The sequence below is a fragment of the Falco rusticolus genome, chromosome 5 (genome assembly GCF_015220075.1).
Source record: "Falco rusticolus isolate bFalRus1 chromosome 5, bFalRus1.pri, whole genome shotgun sequence".
Lineage (NCBI taxonomy): Eukaryota > Metazoa > Chordata > Aves > Falconiformes > Falconidae > Falco > Falco rusticolus.
Genome location: NC_051191.1, coordinates 39,097,957 through 39,122,341, shown reverse-complemented (window position 1 = coordinate 39,122,341; position 24,385 = coordinate 39,097,957). Strand labels below are relative to the sequence as shown.

Here is a 24,385-nt window from a genome sequence, read left to right as displayed (position 1 = left end):
CCAATGACAAGAGAAGATTTGACAATTTCACAGAATTCTAATTTATCTTTGGAAGAAACTCAAAGTTCTTCACACTATTTTTGTCAGAAATTTAATGATTACAGTAGAATATTTTTCCCGTTTCTGGGAGTTGCGTCATATAGAGAACTGTAAGAGACAGAAAATTACAGTACATTTTACAAGATGCCATAATTTTGCTCTGAGTTCAGATGGAGCCTAGAGAACAACTCATCTCATTCTGAAACATACGCAAAACAGCTCGTCAGCTGCCGAGGCACTGAGTAGGCTCCCCAGCTTGCATTAACTGTTGTCTAGAACAGGAGTTTATAAGTATAGCTTACACTTGAGCATTTCCATATAGATGTCTAAGGCATCTTAATCTCCACTGAAGTCTCACCCTAGACTACAATAAACTGCTGTAGAATTGAAGCCATTTGATAAGAAGTGGATATTTCAATAAAGGATATCATACCTGTGTATCCAAAGACATTACTGGCAATAAGACAATGATTGACAATAAAATGGAAACGTGGGAAATAAATTTTTATTACTGAATTTGTGGAATAAGTAAATCAGAACAGTGTGATCCCAGGGCACTAGCAGAAGCTCCAGCAGTCCTAATTGTTACAGAATAAGAGAGTCACCAAAAAAGCATGTGCAAACACATAGCTGCCATGCCACATATCTGCTGGGGAAAACAGGGTTTGGGTTAACAGTCTGAAGCCTTCCCCATAAATAGAGTTGACTTCTGCTTCCTCATACTTTCCTGAGGAACCACACACGTGTCATGTGGTTTCTTCTTCAAAAGTCTCCCAGTCTCAATTTGTGTGTTGGAAGAAGGGCGTGTTGGGTATATAGCCCCCAAAACTTAAACATATGGCTACATATGAAATCTTTTATAATACCTTTAGCTTGACAATCTACATCTTTGACCTAATCAGTAAAGAAAGTAAATACATGACATTTTGAGGATTTTTACAGCTCTGAAGCATGCAAAGCACTAGTAATCCAAACATACTTCTATTTCTTAGGTTTTTACCCACTTTGGGAAAACATGACTACCCCAGAGGAGAGTTGCAAAGTAAATCATGATTTATAAGAAGACATAAAGCAAGAAGTAAAAGCTTTTCATGTATGACTCTGACTCACATAGTCCAGTGCTTTCAACACAATGCATAACAAATGAAAGTACCTGAAGATGAATTGTACATTCAATACACTCACAGCATTCAAAATGTTCATGACATTCTGTAAACCAACTCAGGAGTTGGGTTTTCATGTCACCTGAGTGCAGAATGTGATCCCATCAGAGTGTGCTCATTGACGCTTAATGTTTCTGCAAACCAATCTACTCTTAAAGGCCTTATTTAAATTATTATACCTGCAGGATGATTCGGATGTAGTTCCTTAGGCAGTCCCATCTCACATATAATCAGTGGTTAAGTGTGTCCATGAGTGAATTCGGAAGCTTTAAGGAGGAAGCCTTCTCCTTTCCACTGACGGCACAGCAAATATCTTGGGACACTCAGCTATGAAGTTTGAACAGTTATTTAGCTTATGTTTCTATGTAGAACAAACACCTTCATCCCTGAGATTCAGAGCACTAAATTAATTTTTGAGGCACAACCAGATAATGAAGGATGCCTCCTTCCATGCACAGTTAGGGAACTGACCAGAAACACCATGCAAAGACCTCTCTCTATTTAGACCTCCTATAGCAGTACCTGAATCACAGTTACGTAGCCTCAGGCTGAGCTGAACTATTTATTCACCACTTTTCCTGTTGAATCTGGATCACAGCATAGCAAAAGACTGAAATATTCAAAGGCTTCATCAGAGGGAGAAAAAGTATAAAGATCTGTTTCTATCCTGATTACAAGGATGCTTCCCTGCGATTGATGGTTTCTTACTTCTGGCTCCATATATTATCTTAAGTATTATTTGCACTGTTTAGGACAACATGTTCTCAGCATCTTGTTAGTTGATAATTACTAATATACGGGACATATATTAAGGCATATGTATTAAGGCATACTCTAGAATTTTATCTAATAAGCAATTTTTTGGCCATTTCTCCTTCATCTTCTTTTGAGAACAAATAAAAATACCTAAGTCAGAAAAGGAAATTCTCCTGCTGCCTAAGAAGTTTGTAATCTAATTAAGTTAGGCATAATTTATAACACAACGGTAGTAATTTACTTGTTCTAACAAGCTGTATAACATTTAAACTGAGAAATTGGCCCAGAGTCTATCACTTGAATTATACTGGCACAATGGAAAGATGAATCAGGCCTCAAAATAGCAAATGGCCATTTTAAACTTTTCATGTACGTAAGCTGTCATGTATGTAAACTTTGATCTTTTCTAATTTTAGCAGTCATAGAATGAGATATGAAAGGAAAAACACCCTCAGCAATCACTTAGAATCAGAATCTACAGAGACACACGAGTAATTCATGCCCAGTGGCATAGTAAAACAAATATTAAAACAATACATAACAAATAAAACACGTACAACAGTTACTTTTTAAGAATTACAGAGACTGTTCAAAGGACTCACATTATTTATGCAACCAGTAACATGGACACATCGAAATTTTGTTAATGAGTTTTGTGAATTTTGTATTTTTCTTTCCTGGTTAGGACTTTATTTGACAGTGATAACTAATATTCTGAAAGTATTTGACACGTGTCTTGCTTTATGCTCTTTCAGTGTAACTCTTTTGGTACAGACAGGTATTTTTTAAAGCATTAAAGCATCTTTCAAAGCAAATTGAGCAGCAGAAGTATTTATTCCTTTTTTTTTCTTGTTTGTTTGTGTTTTTTTTGTTTTCAGCTCCACAAGAATTCTCATTACACTGACATCAGCTACTTCCTGTGGTCCACCTGAATGGTTTAACAAAATAAAGACAGATGTCAGTGGAGTAATTTGAGCACTCCTCTGGTGGAAAGATGGCCCTGATAGACTTTTCTGTGCCCATTCCCACAGAAATACTTCCTGATGCTATCTCCTTACCACCAATATAGTCCTACAAGATCTCGGAACCCAGCTGAAGTTATCACATGGTATGAGTTTCCTTGCATGTTCATGCAAGGTTTCACACTTTCCATAGCCAGGAATTCGAGAATTATAAGAGTGACTTGAAAATAAGGGTGTTTTGTAGGACTGTTTTAGTATATAGATACTAAAACCACTGCATTCTTTTCCTCATAGACATGGGCCTTTCCCTCTCTGTGCTCATGGCACGGAAAGCAGAATGGTTCAATTATTTTAAGTAGAAATTACACAAAAAAAGAAAACACGAGGACTATGCTCAGTATGGCAGGAATACTACATGATGGTTGTGCTGGCATTATAGACATGGCAGCATGGAGGATACGAAGTGGGTGTAACTAGTTTTCCATTCTGGTAACTGTGATTTCATGAAGGGTCATGGTGCTCCTGTCTTTCAGCAGCATGATCCTTCTTCATTCTACTGCAATAGTGATTTCTATAACTGAATATGTCAAACTGCATTTCCAACAACACCTTGAATACTACTTCAGAGCTGATAGGCATGAACTGCTACTGTATTTTCAGCAGTATTAGACACAGCACTGCTCTGGAAGTTGAGTTCATCAGTGACCTACCTGAGTTGTTACCTCCCCTCTAGAAGAGAGGTTTATTATCTCTCCCAGGTTTCCAGATTGCTTTTCTATTATCTATTTATCTTCTACACTTCTACTGACTACCTGCTTCAGCTGATAACTGCCAGCTGCCTCAGATTCTCTGTGATGCCTGATAGAGATCTTTTGCAGTCAAGTCTATTGCTGTAGTTACAATGTGCCGTGTTCTGTGTCCCCGGGAGCTGTAAAAGAAAAGAATTTTATTGGGCCTGGAATAGACATGGTTGATGCTTATAGAGAAAACTGATATCAATAGAAAGACATGCTTTGGCTATGTTTTATCATTAGAATTCTACAGTCTAATATTTATATGAATTTTATCACAAAAATTGAAGTAGACCTATCTCTTTCACTAACAGAACTAGGATTAAAGTTTTATGCTACCAACAGAGCTATTGGTGTGTATGAATGAGGGTGGAGACACAGGCTGAGAATGATTAGTTGTTGATATAAAGCCTACATTAGTTATTTATAAAAATTATATATCAATATAATTTTGATGATAATACTCTGTGTATTTGCTGGAGATGAGGAGCATGCACACCACACCAGCCTGCATATGGACATGAGAGAAGTTTTATTAGCATATTTATGGAATAGAAATCAATACAGGAAAAAAACCCAAACCCACACCATAATCAGAATGTAGTCTTATGTAGGCCAGAATGACACACAATCACAAACACACACCCTTTAGGTCCAGACTCTACAACCAGAAGACATAGGCAGCAAAGCAGCAGAGAAATCGAAGCTTAGAGGACCTGTAAAATTCTGGGTTCAAATGAAACTGCATGACAAGTGACTTTAAGCAGAATGCAGACACCAAGCTGTATCTGAACTTGTGCAGACTGTAGGCCAGAATCACACACCGTTATAACTGCAGCTAGCCTATGTTCAGGCTCCGCCTCGGGCTAGAAAACTCAAAGTGTGATGAAGCACACAGTAACAGTAAGTCAATTAAGATGCATACACCTTTTCTAAAGAGGGTGTTCTGAAAAAGAGGTATGGAAAGAAACTGCATGATGCCCATATGTATAGACAGAAAAAATATATAAGTCTCTATAACGGTTAACATATGTTATAAATATGCTATTTCTATATAAATATGTTAATGTATGCGTAGTAATATAATACAGATTATTATATATAAACACATACATCCATTTGTACGCACGTAGCAGTATACATGGGTGTGCATCATGTACTATGTAGTACAGAAAATTACTGTGATATACCTTATCACACATATCACCATGTAAAAGTTGTCTATAATACATATTGTACACAGTTATAATTTAAAAATATATATTTATATAAAATTATATCTATAGAGCTATATATAAATATAATCTATATTTATTCTAGTTAAGGCACATCAGTGGAGGAAATAGAACCATGCAGTGAAAAACAGTTACCATTTCTATCTTCATGTATTATTTTTCAGCTCCCTTTGAAAGTCACTTTCCTACATTCTATAAACCAGTATGTAAACTGTAATATTACAGTGTAAAAGGACAATGTACCCCATGCTCTGCATTTTACAGTAACTGAGGTCCTACACAGGCTATGATTTTCCTCTGGGCATACAAATGTACTTGAATATGGAAGAGAGTTTAACACCGGCTGTAATGCCAAGTATACAACTTTGATTTCACCTCTAGCAGCTTCTCTATGAAAGATCTTACGTCAGATTTCATCTTAATTTACACATTTTTTATCCTGTAATTGTAGGCCTGCCTGGAAGTGACAGTGTGTTTGACCATGGGTGTCTGTACCCAAGCTGCCTTTGCTTGCATGCCCAATAGTCACTGCTCGTTTGCTCTTCCCTCCGCTCGGCTTAGTTGGTCCCCCTTGAGTGCTTGTTGGTCTTCCAAAGCCTGTAGTACAACCTGCTGCTGGGCCATACACTGTGACCATGCAGGACACAGGCTCCTTTCACGTACTTGCACAAGAGATGACTGACACCACCATCTAAATTAACGCAGCTGTGACTTCCACGAGCTGCCCTGGCAGTCACCATGGACGTTTGCTCCTAAAAATGTCCCTGCACTCAGGTACATAACTATTACTTGGCTTATGTGATGTCACGAAAACAACTCCAAACTCTTCAGTCTGTTTCAGGAATAAAGACGTTTCCTGTCTCTACCAGTCAACTACTTGCTGCTCCTTGCGACTGCAGTGACCTGGCTGCTTTACTAACATATGACACAGTATTCTCTCTTGAATCTGACGAACTTGCAGTGGAAGCAGATGATACATAAATTATAACAGTAATATCCTAAAGAAAGAAGGAATGATAAAATGTTACATTACTGACATTTCTGGGTGTGTCTCCTGGTTTAATGATTATAGTTTGAAACAGAATAATGCCTAACACTTCTCATATAAAAGCAAACAGATTCACAAACGGAGCCAAAGCTACGAACTTGTGCAGCCCTCTATGGATGGATTTTTTGATGTGTAATAGGTATTGCCACTCATACTGCAGCTTTTTTGAGGGATGTCATGCTCCTTTCCAGATTATTTTTTTAAAAAGTTTGTTCATTGTGGCTGATGCTAGCTAAGGGATTAAAATGTTATTAATGGAAAATAAACAGAAAACCCTATCAAGTCCTTCCTTCCTTCACTAGCAGCTCAGAAAACTGGAGTATCGTCAACTACAACCCAAGTTCTCCGTCCTCCTGTTCACACACAAGCAGGTTCAGCTCCTAAACATGTCTGTAAAGAACCTCAATGCTCTGGCTAAGTGAAACACATGCAATAAAGTGTTGTTTTTTTTTTTAAATAAGATCACATGATAACCACATTTACTTTTGTACATATTTTGCAACATAATGCCAACAACCGTAATTAATCCGGCCTCCCCACACTACTTTAAATGTTGCACATAATGTGCAACCTTTACCCATGAGAATAGGCATTCTGGCAAAGGCTTTAATCATGCAATTATAGGATTACGTTATATCTCTTTCCTTACAGGATTTTAGCCTTAAGGACAGAATTTCTGGAGAATTAAGTGGCCACTTTCATAAAGATGTTCATGACAGACACAAAACAGTTCCTGTAACTTTTATTTATTTTTTTTTTAATGGAGAGAAAAAAGGGGCAAAGGAATTGGTGACCAAGTTTTTAATCAACAGCTGATTGCCAACTGGCCAAATTTGTGTTCCTGCTTCAGAAGACGAAGGCGCCGCGTCTAGCATAAACAGGTCTCTGTTAACTCCCCCCGCCCCCCCCAACAGCAGCAACGTTTTGATGTGACTTTCCATAACTTTTTCCGCAGAACAGCGAGTGCAAACAGCGCTGTGATGCGCAATACTTGGCATCCCCAGAGCCGAAGAGGAGGAGAACGGGGTGGGGCCGGGCCGGGGGGCGGCCGCGTCCTGGGCCGCCGGCAGCGAGGCGGAGGGCGCGGCACGCACCGGCGGGGGCTCCGCGCCCCTCACTGCCCGGGAGCGCGCACAGCCCCGGCCGCGCCTACGGGCGAGGGGGCTCCGCGCTCGGCGGCGGCCCCGGCAGGCGGGCAGGCGGGCGGGCGGGCGGGGAGGGCTCACGGCTCGCCCCGGCGGGCGCGGGGGTCCGGTGCTGCCCGCCGCGGTGCGTCCCCCCTGCCGCGCTGGCTCCGTCTCCCCGGGCCGGGCGCCGCGCCCCCGCCGGCCCCGCGGAGCCGGGTTGGGCAGCCCGGGAGGCGGCTCCTCCGCAGCTCCCGCCCCCCCGCGCCGGTGCTGAAGCGCCTCGGCCGCTCCCCGGCAGCACCCCCGGGACAGCGGTGCCCCGTCGGCCCCGCAGCAGCACCCGGGCCTCCCTCCCTGCCGCTGCTCCGCTGCCGAGGACACCTCATGGGAAATAATAAATTAATTACCCCACTCACCCCCGCGGCAGGGAGAGGAGCCGGCGGCGGCCGCGGGATTAGATCCAGCCCGAGCTAGAGACCAGGTAACGTAACCTACCCGCCAGGAGGGAGGAGGAGGAGGAGGAGAAGCAGCGAGGCCGCTGAGGTCGCCCCAGCCGGGGAGGGCTCCGGGGGACGGAGAAGGGGCTGCCGCAGCCGGGCCGTGCCGGCGTGGCCCCCGGCCGGTGGCGTGAGGGCGGCTGCCACCGCGCCGTGCGCGCTGCACTGTCAGTCACACACGCACCACGCACACACGAGCCGCCGCCCACGCAGGGACGGACGGACGGACGGGACGCCGCGTGGGGCGCAGCCGCCGCCCCGCCGTGGGCGCTGCCCCCCGGTACCAAAGCAGCCACCGCAGGAGACGCCGCCCGCCCCCGTCGCGCCCCCGCCGGCCCTTCAGCCCGCGGCGCCCCGGGCCCTGACAGTGGGCAGGGAGGCGGGCGGCGGGGCCGGGCCGAGGCCGCAGCTCCGGGGGGCGCGGCGCCATCCCGCCCCCTCGCCGCTGCGCGCATCCCCCGCGGGACGGCGAGCCGGGCGCCGAGGCCGCCTCTGCCGCATCCCGGGCGCGGCGGCACCGCCCGCCCCGAGCGGAGCGGCGGTCGGGGCGCCCCCGCCCCGGGGGCAGCTCCGCTGGGAAATGTGGGCGGGGAGCCGCGGCGGCGGCAGCACGGCCAAAGCCGCGCTGCAGCGCTGCCGTCACCGGGAGCGGGCCTGCGAGGAGGCTGGTGTCACGGCTCTGTGGTCGAGGTGACCTTGGGAAAGGTGGGTCCCGATGGACCCCCTGCTGCGCCGTGCCAGCTGCAGCACTAGTCACCCTGCTCTGGGCTGCGCCGAGCCGGTAGCGCGGGCGTTATCTCCAGGCTTTAGTCAGTGGTTGTGTGCTGAGCTCCCAGTGTAGCTGATGCCAGAGCCAGGAAAACGCTCCTCCATCGTTCTCTTTACTCGACCTCTGCCATCACACAGTGGACTCAAGGCCCATGAGGGAAACGTTCCCAAGAGTCTCCCTGGCAAGGGGCAGTCATCCCAAGAGAAAAGGAGTTCTCTGTGCCCTCAGAGACCTCTGTGTCCTGGGTTCCTGGTTGTCAAACTGGCCCGTGCAAGACACTGCAGCAACCTTAGATGAGACTGAGAACTTGCCCTGTTCACATTTCAGAGGCCAGGGTGTCCCCTGGTACTCCTAGGAGGGCATGGTACCTCTCAGGCCTGCAGCGATGCAGAACAGACACACGTTTCCCACTGCTTTTCCAGTCAGGTGGATACTTAAAACAAAACACAACAGAATGATGTTTAGAGATGTAATAGCATTTTTCAGAAGCTGTTTTGGGAAAAAGAAAGAAACTGAAGGAAGCCAATGCCTCATGGAGGCGTCCATCCTTGTTTCATTGGTCTCTATAATAGTCACTCCTGTTTCCATAGTGACATCCATCTCTGGCTCTCAAGTTACTTTATCAAATAGTAATGAAAGAGGTGCTTGCAGCTTCCGCTGCAGGAATGGGGCCATAAACCTAACAGCACACCAATCGAGCCAACAAAATACTGCCTCAGCTCTGTCTAGATGAATCATGATACAGAAGTTAGTCTTCAAGACAGAGGGATGTAGACTGATATTTAAAGGAAGGAGGAAACTGACAAGTGGTTCAATAAAGTGGTAAATGCTTTTATGTACAAGTATTAAATCTGGGAATAATGTGTGATTCCCTTCTTATTTTTAAAGACAGTACTCTCTTCTCTCCTTCCATTATTGTCTGCTAACTTTGAATATCATACTTGAGAATGAGTGCTGAATATCTACCGCTTCCACATGGTAGAATAAATTTGGAGGAGAAATTATACTCCAGATGTTTCTATTATTTGTGCAATTTATTACAGAACTGTAACTCTGTGTATCTGTAAGGGCCCAGCTAGCTTAGTTTGCAACATAGTGTTTATGATGTATGTGGCTTCAGAGCAAAACAGCTAATCATTCTGAATAAGCAAAGGATGGATGGAGGTTACGGATTTTCTTTTATGGCAGCTGTGAGTAAATCTGGTTAATGAAGTTAGCTTCATTTTATTTATATGGTGGAGGTGTGGAATAGCCTAAATATCAACTGTGGTCTTCATGGAAGGTCTTCATGGGTGGCAGAAAGCTGAATTCACACGTTTTATGGGTAGGAAAACTCGTTGGGTTATGTAGTGGTAGGACTGAAGTGAACAGGTATTTTACATGTAGAGGGGGAGACTTTGAAATATTATAAAGTGATACATCAAAGAAACAGTGTAGTTAAACATTGTGGCTCGACAGCTGCAGTAAAGAGAATCAAAATTCTGTTTCAGCAATTTTCACTGTAAATGAATGCATCATTAATAGTATATTAAACCAAATATCCATCCAGGTCTTTAACCTTAATTCTGTCTGTCATTCTCTGGAGTACATATTGCATGTTGTATTTAAGCTCTCTCAGCTCTTGCTATGGCAAAATCCTCATTCTAGAATCTGAGTTTTATGGAGGCAGGACATGCTTTGGGCAGCTTTAAAGGAGGAGCTGTTATTTATGGACAGGCAGGTTATGGGAGAGAAGAGAGCACTTCTCCTTGAATCTCAAGCTGATGTTTTTTAAAACATTTTTCTTTCATTACTTTTCTTTCTTGGATTTGGTTCACTATGTCATACTTCTCTTATTTCTTTATATATACATATATATATATATATATATGTATATTTCTGGCACCCATTGTTTTTCTTTTCATTTATGCTAGAAAATAGTCCTCTTTGGTATCCTTTGTTTCTTAAATAAATTACCTTGTCATTTTTTTATGATGAGCAGGTGGTTTTGCTTTCAGTAACTCTGGTTATTATCGGAGCCCTTCCAGCTCTAGAAAAGAGACCAGCTCACCTGATGGTTTTTTCCTATTGCAACATCACAAGATGCTTTTAAAGAGTTGCATTTTTCCTGAGGAGATGTTTGCTTTAGCAAAGATGGTGTCTGAACATAATTCTAAATTAACTGTACCCTTACACCATTTGCTGGAGTTAAAGCTGTCCGTTTTCTTATATGAGCATCAAAAAAAGAAAAGTGTTCTTGTGCTATGCTAATAATCTGTGCTGTTAAATGAATTTTCTGTTTCAAGGTCGGTGTGATTATGAAAATGTAATTATCTTTTGATTTTTATTTTAAAAAGTTAGGTCATAGCCATTAATCATTGATACGGAATAGTACTCTTTTCTGCATCTGTTCATGTAATATATATGGCCTAATGTTTGCACAATACCAAGGAGGAGGTTAGATAGGAAAAGGACCTCACTGACCAACTGATTTATGTGTCAAAGGAAAGTGAGATGCAGGCTGCATCCAACATACGCATCTCAGTCCAGATCTGCATTTCTTGACTTGCATGTATTTGTGAGACGTTGTGCCAACTTTCAAAATGTTATTGTGAATCTTGGAACATTTGAAGAAAAGTTTGCATTTTTCAAACAAAAGTAATTGGGCTGTGGGAGTAAGGGGGTAATATTCCATGACTTGAGGAGTAGAGGATGTTGGGCAGGCTGACTTGGGAGCTCTATTTGGCTTTACAATCTGTCACATCTTTCTGATATTTCTTACAGCTGTTGGTCTTACAGCCAAGCAATCAAAATAATATTAAGCTTTTATTGAAGAGCAAATGTCTAGCTAACCAGGTCATGGTGGATGACAAACTGGAAAGGGTCTTAGTTTGGTTTTTTCCCCCTGTAAATCTCAATATTATTAATCCTTAATATTTGTATGTATGTGTGTGTAGATTCATCATCATCAGCTCGTTCTTTTGTTGATTATATTTGTAATTTTAGTTTATGCAGTATCTTTAAGTAGTTCCTTTGTTTGTTATCTTCAAGGTCAAACCTCCAGTTACATGCTAGTATTTTTTTCATTTTTGGGACATGGTGCATTCCTGTCTCATGACACTTGCAGCAATATGTAATCAGAGGTGTGCATTAAAAACATCTGCAGATTAAAAAAATAGCATTTCCAAAAGGATAGTAACATAATAGGGCAATTAAAAAAGTTCCCACAAATGAAGGAGGAAAATTAATGGGAAAGAATGGGGCCTTAGCATGATACACTCTTTCCCTTTGTGGTTGTAAGACTTAAGATGTTAAGAAATGGAATTACTGTTAATTCACAAATCAGGAAGCCCTAGTGAACAAACTTAAGCCATTGGTTTTTTTAGTTTAGTTGTTGATGCATTTTCTTTCAACTTGGTGAAAGTGATTGCTGAATGTGAAGAATTGAATGTGTTGCAGTTCCACCCAAAAAGCAAGCAGTGCTCTGAATAATAGTGTAATTCATATAGAAGTGGCTAATAACTTTAGACTGTAGGAAACTTACACTTTTAAGTCAGCTATTGACAAACTGCAGAAAGCCCAAACATTGTGGAAGTTGATATATTTCAGAGTTCATGAATTTGATATTCTTTTCACATGTTTACTATGAATGGCAGCATCTGATTTCAATGGTCAAAGCATAAAACTGCATGGACTGGAGTTGCCCAGACTTGCAGGATTGTTTAAACAGTGTTTGCTTTCTTCCAGCCTGAGTATTTGTATCCCCAAAGAACACTTCCCGGTGTTTTGACAGCAAGCTTGGTAGTTACTTCCTTTATCTCTCTTGGGGTTTTTCCAGTGGAGTACTCTGCGGTAGGTGATGATCAAGGTGCTGTGGGAATGCTCAGAAAAGCACATTGCATGGAAGACAGCTCAGAACACCTCCTGTATTCATGGCTTTTCTTATCTTTATATATTTTTTAAAATTTCTGGTCTTTTAGAATAAGTCATCTTCCCACACCTGCTAGCAGACTCCCACTGCAGTTTCAGGCATGACCATTGTGTAGTGCCCTCCCATTGTACAGCCTCAGTGATTGCAGGACTGTTGGCAGCACTTGCAAGTTTGGCACTTAGGGCTAGCACATGTGACAAAGCATTATAATGGTGTTCAAAATGTGTTTGGCATCAAAGAACTTTAGGTGTTTGCTGTCACTACAGTGGTGGTAATGATAGTGCAGTGATGTATGTTGCATGTATTCTGTGCAATAGAAATTAGTAAAATCAGTCACAAAACAGCACTACATTATCCCAACAGATGGAAATGACTTTTTTTTTTTTCCATAGAAATAGATTAATTAAGGTATTAGCATTCATGCTTGCCACTCATCACTTAGACACACTTGCATTCTATGGTACAAGCAAAAAGGAGACAAAAAAAGATGAAACCTCAATTAGCCTCTTTTATTAGTTTCAGATTCATAGTGTCAACTTCAGACATGTACTTCTCAGTGCTTGCTTTCTGCATTAAAGAAATAGAGACAAATACATATTTTACAGTACTAAAAACATGTGAAGAAAGAAACCAAAAAGAACTTACCATTTCTGTGCTGACAAAAATGGCAAAAGCATACACACAAAATGTTTATTCGATATTTTTAAACAAAATCAGTTCCTACTGTAATGCATTTGATTAGTATTGCAGATAAAGAAACACACTTTTAGCACACACTTTTGAAATTACCTGTATTAAGACTGGGTTTTTTAAGAATACAAATGAAGTGCTTTGTGGCATTTTTTTCAAATCTCTGGGATAATGATATAAATACTTGGCAGTGAAAGTTAGAATTTTTGAAGTGACACAGGAGTTCAAACTACCAACTATAACAACTTGTCTTCTGAGAGACATAGCTGCTTTTCTCTGCTGACTTATGAGAGATGGAAATTGGAAGCCTTAAATTGTAGGATGTCTCAACAGTTTGCCATGCTATTGAATTAAAATGCCATAGGGAGTTGCGATTCCCAAAATGAGTTCCTATAGTTTGTGTTCTTAATATGGCCCTCAGGGCAGGTTCAAAAAAGAAAAAGAACAAGTTAATGGTGCAAATAAGCTCCGCATGGGAATGTAGATGTCTGATTTCTTAACAATTGGAATTTTATGTGTTAAATTCCTTGACAATTTAACCTTTGCTGAGTTACACTCTCCACCAAACAAGTCTTTCTAGAAGTTAACTGCTTTTGCATGTTATACCAGGGATGGATTTGGGTCTGCAACTGGTTACTGGACCCTGTGTTCTCAGCAATGTTGTTAGAAATGGGAATTGGTGAGTTATAAGCTGCAAACTGGAACTGAAGACTGGATTCAGGGGCAGAGAAAATGTGCCTAGGACAGAGTCTCTAGCTCAGTGAGCAAGGGGTTGCATCTGGGAGCTGGTGAAGGGAACAGACCAGGCTGTGGAGGGAAATTAGTGCTGGAAGCTGAAGGCGGCAATGGGCCTATCATCCCATTACCAAACCTTTTTTAAGATGTACAGCTTTATAAGAATTTGTACATAGTGTAAATCTAAAGGCTCCTTTCCTTCCTGAGGAATTTATAAGGTCTCTGCTCATTGTATCACACAGGGGTCCTAACTCCCTGTCTTCCATTAGGCACCCTCTTTCCCTTCTTCTCACCAACTCTACAAAAGGTGAATCAGGGGACTCAGTAGCCCATGATTAGAAGCCACAACACCAGATTTTAGCAAGCAATGACCAAAAGCGTGTGTATTTTGAGACCTCTGGGTTGTATATTTAAGGAAAATAGGTAGAAAAGAATACGTTGTAATAGCCTGTATTTACAAAGCATGAAGTATGCACTGTATTTGTGAAGAATAAGAAAAAGGAGATCCTGTTTTCTTGTTCATGTGCAGATATAATTATGTTGGTTAGAGGCATAACATAGTTTTTGTTCTCCTATTTTTCTGATGTAGTTATCCAGAAAGAGATGTCTTGATGTAGTTATGCTGGATATGAGGGTTATTTATTTCAATTTACCTTGTTTCCTGATTCACACGTAATGATGTATTATAACACTAGAGCATTATGACTGCTGTGCATGGCCTGTTACAGTTTTAGCTATATTAGAATAGTGAAAGAGGTTTATAAGCAGAGCTAATGAATATAAGGGCCAAACTCAAATGCAGTAGAGAAACCCAGGAAGGGCATTTAAAACTGAGACCTAAAAGCACTGTGGTGTTTCTCTCAGTCAAAGAATATGTCATTGTTGCTTGATTGGCATTTCCTGCTTCTGTGACTCCAGGTCCAAACTTGAGCTCCCCTCCTCTTGTACAGTTCCACTGGCTTAAAAAGGGTTACTCATGGTTCACACCCAGTAATGGCTGAGAAGACTCTTGACTGCTTCTGAAGACTCAGTCTGTCTTCCGGATCACTTGCTTTGGCTTGCCTGATGAGTTTAAATGGAAATTATTTCTCCTAATGATTACCAAAATGATTTTTTTTCTGTTTCCAAACAAATACGTTCATGTGTCCATCTTCTCTGTCGCTCTTTTTCCATCTTTCCTTCTGTGGGAGCATTTTCCTTCTCCCCATTTATCAGAATAAAAACCTCAAGGTAAAGTATCAAGTTGTTATTCTGCTCTGTTCATCCTACTGGCATACTGGGTTTTCCATACTAAACCTGGAAACTGTCAGAGACATGCTTGCTTGTGGGACAGCTTTTATATAGCACAGATGATGCTTCTCCATGGTAACCAGTATTTATGTTTTATCATGCTATTTTTGTCTTTAGAGTTACAAATGTTTACATTCTTTGCCCTTCTGTTTTTTAATTCTGCCTTTCAGGTGTTATAATTAGGGTAAACTAAAAATGTAGCCTGAGAAAAATGACAAATGGAGAAGGTGAAAACAGAGTAGAAGAGAAAGAGACGTTAATGTGAGGAAATATTATTTTGAGGATTTTCACAGAGGCAAATATCTTCAAGCTAGAAGAAGTGGAATAATGTGTCATACTTTCAGTCAGAGTGGGTTTTAGTTCTCTTCAGATTTTTAGGGTTTTTTTATTTATTTTTGAGAAAGCTGTAAGAGAGAATATTGATCTCTGCTTTTATGATATCTGTGTGATAATTGATGGCCATAGCAAGGTTTTGTTGTTGATGAATAGCTGTGTAGTCTGATCACCAAATGGGTGTCCATTCTTGGCAGTGTTGTCATGTATACCAGTAGATGCATAAAACAAGATGTTAATAAAGAAACGAACATGAAATATATGAGAAAAAATTAACAAACAATTGAGAAGTGCAGTTCTCAAACATTAATATTGCAACCTTAAAAATAAAATGCAGTTGCTGAACTTTATGGTCTTTGTTTAGCCTGGTGGTTGAGAATGTCTTAAATTACAGGAGTATTTTTCAAATAATGTAAGATGCATTCAAAGCCATTACACTTAATACTGTAAAATTAAATAAAGGCTAGAAACATCATGTTGAGTAGTGATGGCCTGTCACCTCAGTGGGAGACAATATGGACTCTGCTGTATGGATTTGTTTGGGTGCTTAAGCAATGGGCGGGCAGAAAGGGGATGGTTCCTGACTTAAAGCTTGTGCAGCACCATGAAGCCACACAGCAGCATGCAGTCTGGTAATGCATCCCACTGCGCCTGTTTGTTCGGCTGATCAGCATGTGCGCAGGTGACTCTCTTTAAGTGTGAAAAAGGAGCTCTGACATGTGAAGTGTGAATATGACACTTGTATGTGGCTGTGTCCAGCAGCACCCAAATGCATATGGGAGTGTTGATCCTGTCGACAGTTCCTAGCTCAGAATTATTTTTGTGATTAAGAAAGTAATAGTGGCTTCCGCTGTTTTAGGCAATCTGGAAAATACAGTCATATTGTGATCATAATGTAACAGGATACAAAAGCCTGTCCTTTCCATGATTACAATAGGTTCTTCTGAATGTGATAGCATAGAAAGGTGTAAATAAAACAAGATGTTCTTCCTTCACTAGCTAACCAGCTTGCACTTCTGGATATACTTTAGCATTGCTGAAATATTGTATACCTAAAATGGTGACTGAAATTATATTGTTCTGAATGCAAATGTATTTTACCTATGAAGCCATGGTATTTTTTTTGTTCTTGTAGCTATTTCCTGAAAAATTAGCAAAGCTACTGTAGTGACCATGCCAAGCTTACTTTTAAATTATTATACTTAAATTGCTAGTCTAATAGAATAGCATTCTTACAGAATACTGAATGATATGTTTATTGAGGATTCAGAATATGTTTTTAATAAGGTAGTCACAAATTTTTACTTTTTTTTTTTTCCTTTCCTCCCATTAACCGGTTTTATCCCAGGTATATAAATAACAACAGTTTTTGTATGCAGCACAATAGTCTTGTGAAACCTAAATTAGCCACCTAAATTAGGATCTTTAATTTCAGTGTTACTGGAACCTGGGTAAGTAGGTTGTTACCTCTTAACATCCGAAGCTTAAATCCTACTTTTAAATCAGGCCTCTCTTCTGACTAACACTCATACAGGATGACATCAGAAGTTATAACCGCATGCTGAACGACCTATTTTATAAGTATTTTGAACAACAGTTGTTTGATAAGCAGAGAATATTGCATTCTGGTGTAGTCTCAAGGAAGCATCTACTTGTTTCTTGTTATGGCAACTAATTATACATAAGTGAGTAGATAGTTTTCTAATAGAAATAATCGTGTGTATGTATACGAATACAAAAAAAAAATAGGAAGAAATATGCAATATGCCGTATAGTAGGAGATTAGGTAGGGGAATGAAGAAAGCACTGGAAGAAGTGCAGGTATATTCGTTTGATGTTTCTGGAAGTTCAAGTGTTGCAGTGTGGTTTTTACAGCTTATATTGATCTGTCATGAGTACCATCTATACATGTAGATGTATTTTTCATATGAAACTTTTGACTCCTTTGGAACACTTCTGTGACCACGTGCATAGGAGTAGTAGATCCTGATGGATAAAAAAAAGAAGAGCGTTTCCTACAAGGAGACCAGTGTGAAAGAAAGCACGTGATTGATGGAGGGGAGCCTGCAAGCTGGGAGTACAGGATTGTGAGGAGATGTGGAACCTGCACCCAGTAAGAAAACAGAGGGATCGAGTGCTTGGAGAAGACATTTCACTGACATTGCTTTGACTTATCATGTGAACTGGCAGAACTGAATGGATGATTCTTTGGTCAGCGTGTAATAGTAAATTTAGCCTCGTAAAGAAAGAAGGACTCCTGTAATCAAGGAAGTTTTCAGTCATCCAACCAAAGCAGAGCAGGGTCTGTCTTCCAGTGCCAAGTGGCTAAGGTTTTTTGCTTTATAGCTATTCTTGCTGCTCCGAAGGCGAGTTTGAACTGTTTGGTCAATCCCCGCTGGGTACATTAACTTTTGTGTTTGTTTCTGTTACCCCATTGAGAGGGAATGGTTTGTATTTGTGTTCCTAAAAGATTGGACCTGAATTATTTAACCAAACCCCACTGAGCATGGAACTTTTTGTATTTGGTTGAACTTGTGCTCCCAGGGTCATTTTCATCTGGTTCTCTGACCTTGCCAGAGGGAATCCCTGTTTATTTCTTCATTTGGTAGGACTGTTTATCTGGGCCCTGCTGAGGATAGAAAAGGGCTGTCTACTTTCTGCTGCAAATGGGAACCATGAGGCACTATCACTTGTCCTAAGGAGAGAAGAGCTTATTTAAGACTCTTTTCTTTTTCCTTCAGAGAATTGGTAATTTCTTGTCTTGGGAGGGTGTTGCAGTGATTCTTTAAGCCGGAGTAGAAAGGGTGGTGACAGCAGTGAGAAGACACAAGGTCTTGAAGGTAGAGGAAAAAGGAAAGGTATGTGATATGAGCTGTCAGGCTGCTGGGCTTTGATTCTCAGGCAGTTCAGCCATGCACCAGCTTGTTTTCTGCCCTGCTTTTGAGGAAAGCCATAGTAGCATGAGCTACCTAAAAAGACCTCTGTGCCTCAATGTGGAGGGAATACAGAGCACTGGCTTTAATTTCAGTCTGAAATGCAGCAGCATAAGTATTAGAGCAGGTTGAACAGTTCTGTTGTGGACCATGGGCTGACTTTTGAGAGGCGGTTTGTGTTACTGCTTGGGGTTACTATCTTTAAAAAATACATGCACAAAATAGCTGCTATAGAGCTAAAGTGAACCTGTACATTGATCTGAATCTTTTACCTGTGGGAGCTAAAGGTGGTGTATTTATCTCAAATAGATGTACTCTCGGTGGCTTGAAAGAAGCTGATTAGTCCAGAGAGCAAAAATAAGTGAGCTGTAAGGGAAAGGTGCTGCTGTTGCGGTATTCAGGCCAGCTGGGAGTTGCATAAAATTTAGCTGTCTCCTGAGGAGCCTCAGTTGGCAGGATTTATGTGGATTTCTGCCCATAAAAATAAACCTGCTTTACCCTGGTAGAAGCTACAGCCAAGAGTTGATCCCTCAGGGGTGAAAGCTTCTGCCAGCACAGCTGCCCCTCTAGGCAAAGTAGAAAGACATTATACTACACCCTTTAATCACTATGGGTTATATCTCCTTCTTGTCTTTAAACAAAATTACTTCATCAGTTGCTGATATTTTTATTCCTGTGCTTATATGTTAAAGTAATATATACCCAAGTACAACTGTATGTTCCCAGTATAATGTGCACCTACATTTATTGCTTTCTTGCTTTAAATGCCTCCCTTAATTACGTTCCAAATCTAGTTGAAGAGCTGAGTGTACCTCCAACAAATATAACACATATTTAGCAATTTATCTATTTGTATGCAAATCATAGATTTTCAAACTGGAGACCATCTTGTATGCTCTTAACAGACTTGAAAATATTTTTTGCTTAACATAATAAATATGCAACTATAAAAGTTTGCTAAGTGAAAGCTAAGAGTTACAGGCCTTCACAAGATGTATGCCATTTTAAAAACTAAAATGCCAGTAAAGGTCCTAGTACCAGTCCATTCAAGCTCATTTTCCTTTTCACTTACATTTTGTAATGTCCTTATGGCATCCTCTCCCCTCTGAAGAGCATCCTTTATTTTCTAATACTCGGGAAGTCTCATGTACACGCTCAGTTCCAGTGAATTAGGCTCACATACATAATCTGATCAGACTAGAAAAAGGTATTTTTCTACTCTAAAAAACACACACTTGCCTGCAAATAATTTATGAAAGACAAAGGAAGGAATTTGGTATAAGAATCTGAAGTGATCTGAGTAAAACAGGAAAATTGCAAACATATTTTAGTGACTTCAGCATGTTTTCTCTTCATTAGTTACTGCAGTGTTTTAAAGAAGCAAGAATGTTAGTGGCCAAGTTTATACTTTTTTTTTAAGGCATTAGGTGTTACTCAAATAAGTCACAGCTTAAATCTGCCCTGATACACTAGACTTAAAATTTATTTTGCAGGTATTGCATTTAGTTTGAGTACGATTATCCATATATTCATACAGATACATTTAAATACAAGACAGTGAGGATGACTGAAGGGAAATCGGGGAACGAGGCGAGACAGGAACTATCAGTCTTGTGGTGAACAAGCCTTAAGTAAGTTTTTCGTTACCTTGGACTTTGTGTGCTGGTTTGTTTTTGTGTTACTAAATTTGTTGGAGCAAAGGGGGTGAGTGAGCCTTTGAGGCTGGGGGATTAGAGGGGGGCAGCAAGGATTCCCATGGAGCAGGCTGAAGCCGCAGTCGCCGTTGGGGAGGGCTGGCAGGCTAAGGCAGGCTGAGGGATGGGGTGGGGGAGCATGGGTCTGTGCCACAGTGCCACTGCAATGAAGTACAGGTGTTGAGAAGGGAACTACCGATATTCCTCTTTAGTCTGTGTGTTTGCAACTTGTGTACAGGCAGCCTTTAACCCACCGATGTGTCTGGCTTGTTCTGAAAGGTGGTTTACAAGAGGGGAGAGGTATTGCCATTTTGGAGGCAGATGAGATCTCTGTCTTTTGCATTGCCCAGGTAAGCAGGACTGTTGTCCATTTGTGGTTCCTTATGGTCTGCATTCACTCCTTACTATCCCTTGATGCTAACCACTGAAAAAGAGTGCTTGCGGGAGAATCAGGCAAGAATCAGCCCAAAGGGCTGTGTGTTGGGCAATGTAACGTGCAACATGCCTTACAGATTTGCATTTTCTTCATACCTAACGCACTCAAACTTGTGCACTGTCACACCCTATGGCAGATCTTATTACTCAAGCTCTTGTGTATCTGCAGTTATCTAAGCCAACAAAACTTCAGGCCTGAATAATAATACTTTTTGAATAATTCACAGAGAATCATTTTAAATTATTATGGCCTTTTTCTTCTGCAAACAAATTTACTATATTCTTGAGTGTATTCAGAAAGACTTGGCAGTATCTCTGGCAAACAGTTACTGTTTTTCTGGTCATTTGTGAGCAGTCCCTGACGCATATTCGGTATCTGCGTCATCAGAGACAGTCCTTGTTATTCTGTTGCCTTGAGTAAAATATATTCTGCTGCCTCTACTCCAACATTTGCAAGAAATCATATTTAATACCAAGCATTTTTTGTAGAATTTTAGAATGCCACATATTTGGTTATTATGAAATACAGTCTCACAAAATTCTGGAGAAATATGAGACAAAGTATTTTATGTATTACAAAAATTAATGTCTTACTAGCAATTGAATCAGCACAGTCACAAATTGGCTCTAAAAATGCTGCCTCTCCAATTTTGCATCTCTCGGCCACTGCCCAGCCTTTACGTAAGGCAAGCTGTCCTCAATGTTGTTCTGTAAGTCACGGAACATTGTTTCAAGTTTTAATTGGATGGTTTATGCAGTGACTTAGTTGAGTAAATTGTGAATTCAAATTGCAGGTTTTAAATTTGTCACTGTCTTTTGTCTAGCAAGACAAGACTTGACTTGAAGATTTACTCTCAGAAAGTATTAGTTGCCTATGGTATGTACATAAAGCATGAGATAGTTTATCTGCACCTTCCATAAATTTTCTTTTCTGCAGCCACGATAGCCACAAAAATGTTCATAATGCAACATTCCCGAGTTGCATATTTTACAAACACAGCAACAAAATATGGGTACTGCAGCATATACTTTTCAAAGACTCATTACTCAGCCAAACTGAACATATTTTTCTCAGCAATACAGAAAAGATTACAAAATTTCGGATTTCAGCATTATACTGTTATGCTGTAGATCTATTTCAAAGAAGACAGAACATTTTTAGAATCTAGAATGTATATATTTCACTTTCTTAATTTGTAAGAGTTAAATAAACGAACTGGAAAACCCTCCTCCTACCTACCCCAAAACATGTATGATTTGAAAGTGTTAGACTGGAAAAAGGAACTGGGTTGTTTTCAGTCCCCTACAATACAAAGAACCTATATTATGAACATAAAGGGCTGGGTTAATCCAAATTCAGAGCTCAGTAGCATAGGTAGCTATAATTAAGCAACTTATCTAGACTCATTTTATATAATATATACATACGGGCACTTGTAGGCCAAGTACCATTTCATTATGGCTTAGATGTCTAAAACAGGTCATTGAGATAACGTCCCTGAAGTCATTTCTGCCTGTTGAATATAAGTGGAACCTAGGTATCCAGATCACATGTAGATGTTAGCGCTGTCGATGTCTGAATATGTCTGTGATGAATCCCACCCTTACATCAGAAAAAGTCACTGATTGCTTGTAAACCAAAGAATATTTTACAGACCTTTATTACAAACTTAAGTCTTTCCTAAAATGTGAAAAGCTACAACTATATACTAGTAGGAGAAACAGGAGAAATGGAGATTGTCACCCAATATCTAAGGTCTTGCAGGAGATTAGACTGGAAAAAAAAATACCACACCAACAGAAAACAGTTTGTGACCAAACCTTTGTTCTTAGAACAAACTGCTATATAGCTTTAAGTACTATGCCACTGCTAATGTAAAGCATCCATTCAAGAAAATCAACATCCTTGGATTGTGACTGAAGAAAAAATTTTGTTGTACTATTGATGATATCACTTGGCTGTGTGGAAAAGTGATTATTTTTTCAAGTGTCTATTAATAAACAGACATTGGACTGAAACAGATATTAGTGAGTAGCCAACCTGAGCTGTAGTTCAGGTCGGCATCCAGACTAAATGGTTATGGTGAACTAACTTCAATTTTAACAGTTAAAGCTCCTGGAAGAAAACTTCAGCCTCGTTCTGGTGTCTTTCTCTCTTCCAGGAAGGAATAGTAAAATTTAATAAATATATGCCTATGTGTGAGTAGGCAGCAAGGTGAAGTAAAGCAACTACATCTAGACACCTGTCTCAGAGGATCTTTCAAGCTGGATATACATTTAAAAACCCACTACCATTATTGTCCACAAAATACACTGCCAGATTAGTATTGTATGGTGAGTGGAGTAATGGCCCTGCTAGTATCTCTACGTTTTTATAGACAATGGTCCGAGATGATATTAACTTTTATTTTTGTCAGGGTCAAGCTGACGGTGAACTGCAGGCCAGCTGCCTGCCACTGGCGTGACCTGTGCCAATTAGCTCTGTCACTCAGGAGCACACTTTAGCTTTAGCTCTGACCTTCTATCTTATGCTCGGTTCCCTGAATTCAGAAGATCAGCCTCAGTGTAGGCACAGCTTTAAGCCCTTCTGTTTGCTCTCTGAAGTGGATGTACAAAAGGCAGCTGCAGTCTGCCAGTGTGATGCCAAGGTGGGGCTGTGCTTGCTCATATTGACCTTGCCATCAGCATCCTCAGACGACAGCTGCAAGCTCGTCTTCTAGGGATATTGCAGTGGTGCCTGCTGTTAATCCCTCCTTCTGTGGCTGCTTTTCACGGATGCAGAAAACTTGAGGCCAGAGATGATCTTCTCTTCCCCTGCCTGGGGCGGGATGGGGATCCTGTGGAAGGAAGGATCTGCCACCAAAGGGCACGATGGGGGGGAGCAGCTTTGCTGACACAAGCGAGAAGCTGTACCTGGGACTAAACACAAGTTGTCAAAATCTAACAGAGGGTGTCCAGCACGAACAATGCCTTGCTTCCTATTTCTCTCCAATAATAGGAAACGTGGTATTGTTGTCACCACAGGGTCTCCATCAGAGTTCAGCAACCCATGTTTACTTCCCTTTTTGTCCTCTTATGTGCTTGTGTCAGCAAACACATTGCCTTCCTGCTGTTGTCCTCAGTGCTGCGGCAAGCACCCCTTGCAAATAGTCCTCCCCACAGTCTGACATTAGATGCCTACCCATCACTGCTACGTATTATCTCCAATATATTTCATTCTTTCCAAAGGAACCGTTTCAGATACAAATTAAAGTTGTAGACAGTATGGAGATCAATTAAATGATAATATTTTTTCATGATTAGGCTGGTCTTTTTCTTTAGGCAACTCTCACATTGGGTGTGCTTTCAGTAGTTCTAGAACTTGTCTTTTTGTGAGAGATTGCCACAGGTCTTAGAAATGCAGATCATCATTAGCATCATTGTTTTCAGATAAATTAAGAAATTCATTGAGAGAATTCTTTCCTTGTGAATATTCAAAGTGGTGGGCAGCGAAAGTAGCAGCAGTTTGCTCATAAAATCTGTCCCAGAGACTGCCTAAAATTCCCAAACAAAGCACTTCTAAGAGCTTTGAGGCTTTCATATCAGTTGCACAGTGAATATCTAGGGCAAGAAAGTTTCATTTTTTTAAACCTGAATTGTCAGAATGTTTTTTCTGTTTCGTTTGGCCATGTCGTTGAATCTTTTGGAGCATTTGTTGGGTCAAGGCAAGTATGGTGTGTGAGTAAGGTGACAAATAACAATTGTAAGGACACATACACCTTTTTGTTTACTTCTCCAATAACATAGTTAAGGTCATTTTTGCAATTAAAAAGGAAGGGCTTTTGATGGAACTTGTAAAATAATTTTGCTTAGAATTCCTGAGTGAAGTTATGATCTGAAGTACAACTTTTCTTTTATGTATGCATTTATTTTATCATCAGTATTGCAGGTGATTCAGGTTTTTTTCCCATACAAAAATGGCGATTTTTTTGTAAAATT

The 24,385-nt window shown here is 40.8% G+C and overlaps 1 protein-coding gene across 1 annotated transcript in view; it reads left to right on the top strand.

The window, feature by feature from the left end:
• Window positions 1-6,108: 6,108 nt before the first annotated feature.
• The window catches only part of SLC16A7 (solute carrier family 16 member 7), a 78,982-nt gene continuing 60,705 nt past the window's right edge, over window positions 6,109-24,385 (top strand). The window contains exon 1 of the mRNA XM_037389171.1: window positions 6,109-7,602. The gene's annotated coding sequence lies outside the window, so the exon portion shown is untranslated. The remainder of the gene's footprint in view (window positions 7,603-24,385) is intronic.